This window comes from Dipodomys ordii, unplaced genomic scaffold (assembly GCF_000151885.1).
Source record: "Dipodomys ordii isolate 6190 unplaced genomic scaffold, Dord_2.0 Scaffold6, whole genome shotgun sequence".
Lineage (NCBI taxonomy): Eukaryota > Metazoa > Chordata > Mammalia > Rodentia > Heteromyidae > Dipodomys > Dipodomys ordii.
The window spans coordinates 15,667,638-15,671,544 of NW_012267222.1; positions in this window are offsets into that span (position 1 = coordinate 15,667,638).

Here is a 3,907-nt window from a genome sequence, read left to right on the forward strand (position 1 = left end):
TCTCCACTCAAACCTGAACTCCACCTTGCTCTTCAAAAAGAAAAGAGAACTCTCCTGGGCCTCCCACCAGTTTCTCCAGAATAGGTCTCCACTCCCATGCACCTAGCTGTGCATGCAGAGTACCTCCTGTCTCAAGCCCCAATGTTATAAGGATGCCCCTGAATAGGGACAGACATCATTTTGCTCACTCTCCTGTGAGGGAGATGGCCTTGTTAGCCTCTCTAATAAACCTTCACCTGTCCATGATTGTGTCCTTGTGGTATTCTGGGATGGGTGCCTTCAGGAATTATATAGGGAAAGGGAGGAGGTAGTGACCACAGCAGATATGGACGTGATCTCAGAGTCTGGGGAACCTCTCACTGTCTGAAAGAGGTGTGGCCAAGCAGTTCAGGAAGTGACCTCAGCAAGTGAGAAAGTGACCTCAGAGCCTGGGGTCCATTGCTGACTGACAGTCAGGTGATTGATAGGAAGTCAGGTGATCACTAGTTTCAGGCAGATGATTTCTGGTAAGGCTATGTTCTGTCTTCATGAAGAAGAAGTGGGGGAGAGGGAGGCTGTTCTCCTGAGAAGACCTCAGTCCCAAAGGTTCAAACTAAAAGTCAAAATGCAAGCTACTCCCATCTGCAATCCCAGTCACTCAACAGGCCGAGATCCGAGGATCAGAGGCTATCTCCAATTAATCATCAAAAAGCCAGAAGTGGAGCTGTGACTGTAGTGGTAGTCAACCTTGAACACAAAAGCTCAGGGACAATGCTCAAGCCCTGATTTCAAGCCCCAGGACTGGCACCAAAAAAAAGTCAAGATGTAGTCAAAGTTCCACCAAACCCAAAATAAGTTATCTGACCTTCAGAGAGATAAGCAGAATCTTCTTTCTCACCACTCTGCACTCTTCAGCTCAAGGGGAGTGCTCTACCGCTTGAGCCACAGCACCTCTTCCGGTTTTCTGGTGGTTTATTGGAGATAAGAGTCTCATGGACTTTCCTGCCTGGGCTGGCTTTGAACTGCGACCCTCAGATCTCAGCCTCCTCAGTAGCTAGGATTACAGGCACAGGCGTGAGCCGCCGATGCCTGGCTGTCTCCTCACCCTTTTAGACACTGGGGCTACAAAACCAACCTCATATGCTTAACTAATTGGAATGCTGTCTTATGGATTGAAGTGTTGCCTGATTCTAGAATGGCAAATAAAGCCAGTGAAGAGCTTTAAATTGAAACTAATTTTTATTTTTTGCCTGTTTTGAGAGTAATAGAGGCAACAGCCTGGTTTGAAACAGGCTTAAGGAAGAGAACTGGAGAATACTCCCCACCTCCCCAGGAGTTTTGTTATAAAGAGGAACAGAGAAATAAAACTGAAGCTTTGAGAGGGATGTGGGAGGTGAGATGGCTTGTTAAATTTGGGAGATGTTATAGTATATTCAAATGCTGGTAAGAATGAGCCCGTGGAGACTGAAATTCAAGATGCTGGAGGTTCCTGTTTGCTGTTATGACAAGTGCATTTTGATGCACCTGAAATGTAACACAACAAAAATGTAAATCATTATCTCCTTTTTTTTTTTGGTAGGTCATGGGGCCTGAACTCTGGGCCTGGGTATTGTCCCTCAGCTCTTCTGCTGTAGACTACCACTCTACCACTCTACCACTTGAGCGTCAGCCCCACTTCCGGCTTTTTCTGCTTATGTGGTGCTGAGGAATCGAACCAAGGGCTTCATGAATGTAAGGCAAGCACTCTACCACTGAGCCACTTTCCCATCCCTTCTAAATCTGCTTCTTCTGTGGTAATTTTTCTTTCATTTGGTAGAAATTACCCGTTAGAAAAAGGAGTATATAAATCAGGCGCTGGCAGGTCACACCTGCAAGGCTCTGGAGGTTCAAAGCCAGCCTAGGCAGGAAAGCTACAGTAGGATGGTAGAGTACCTGCCATGAGCGGCAAAGCTAAGGGACATCCGTACCCAGACCCTGAGTTCAAGCTCCAGAAACAGCATACATACACACACAGAGAAAAAAGGAGCATACAGTAGTTGACAGCATGTTAATATTCACAATACCATCCAGTGTTGAGAGATGTAAAGGGTGACAGGGAGCTGGCTGTGAGCACCAGGCAGAGGTGAAGAAATACAGGGCAGACTGAAGTGAGGATACTGGGTCTAAGTAACATGGCCTGTTGCTGGGTGGTCTTCACCCAGCTCTGATAAGCCTACAGGTGAAATAGGCTATTCTTTAATATGCAGATATCATGTTATTTAGCCCCAGGAGAGCTTTGCTATAGAGACTACTCGCCCCCTGAGTATTTCCCTAGATGGTCTTGCTTACCAGATGTTTCCCTAAATGGTTGGCTTTGTTCATCGAGTATTCCCCTATATGGTTTGCTTCTGTTGGGCTTGGGCCTCCACCCCAAACAAGTGTTTGTCTTTAAAAGCTTTGTACAAGCTACATTCTGGGCTGCAGTTCTTGGAGATAGGAGTCTACCTCCAGTTGCCTAATTTCTAATAAAGATTCCCAATTTGACCTCTCAAAATGTAGCTTCTGGGCTGGGAATGTGGCTTGACAGTAGAATGCTTGCCTAGCATGCTTGAAGCCCTGGGTTTGATTCCTCACTACCATATAGACAGAAAAAGCCAGAGGGGGCGCTGTGGCTGAAGTGGATGGGCTAGCCTTGCGCAAAAGCAACTCAGGACAATACCCAGGCCCTGAGTTCAAGCCCCAGGACTGGCAAAAAAAAAAAAAAAGTGGCTTCTGTTTCTTGCAATTTAATTTCCCTAATATAATATCACTATTAAGCTATATCAATCTGACACCCTAAATTACCTGTCAAGTTTGTCTCCTCATTCTAGACCTAATTGCACTGTCCCAACTTTGGCCTTCACTTTTTTTCTTTTTCTGACCTATATTCCAGCAATAGTTTGTGTTTGTAATTGGTGGGTTTAATGGTTATTCTGGGGAGTCTTTTCCAAAGTACTCTAACCCCTTCGCCTACCAAGGCTTAGAGATAACCTGTCAAAAGTTCTTCCACAAACCTGAGACTAGGCCTTAGTTTACAGGTGCCAGTTCGAGGTTACGATTAGGGAAAGGAAAGCAGATGGAATTTTCTTTTACATCCCAGCAAGATTGTGGGTCAAACCTAAAGTCTTCAAATACCTTCTCTCCAGCTTGGCTCTTTTACATTTGCAAAACATTGTTACAAAGTTATTCTTAATGTCCAGAGGAAGGAATTGGGGGTGGGTAGGAAATGTTTTTAGACCCCGAAGCTAGCAAGGAGTTTCACAAAAGAACCAAGAAAGCAACAGGTGAAAACCGTCAATACAGAGCAAACAGTAAGAAAGACCCTACCCTGGGGCCTGGGTTCGCCTCAGCACAATTTGTGGCTCACAGAGCACCCATCCCCGAGACTACAAATCCCAGAATGCCTCAGTCCTCTGAGTGGCAACCACGCGGTGCATGCTGGGACATGTAGTCCCGTTCCAGCTCCGGCCTAATCCAGAACGCCCTGCAACGTCGGGAGGCCTAGGGAAAAGGAGGAGCCTGCCCCAGTTTCGAGTTAAATCTTTCTCCAGAGACTACCCTGGATTCTTTGGTGGTCGGTTCTCTACTGTAATCTGGTCCCACCAATCAGTCCAGTAGGACTTATGCTGTGCGGGGCCTAGCCTCTCTCCTTTACAGTTAAAGGGGAAGTACCAGAGGCAAAAGCAGTCCGCCTTCTGCCCACTCGGCGCAAGTTTTCAGCGTAGAGGGGGAAGCTACTCTGAATGGAAGCTGAGGCACAACTTCCCCGCCGCTATGGAGCTGGACTGCCTGAGACGGCCGCTCCCCTTCCGCCCGTCGGGTTAGAGGCGCGGGAGGCGCAGGGGCTGCTGGGAACGCGCATGCGTCCTTCGCCGCGTGAGGCCGGGGCGGGGTGTGTGTGTGTGTGGGG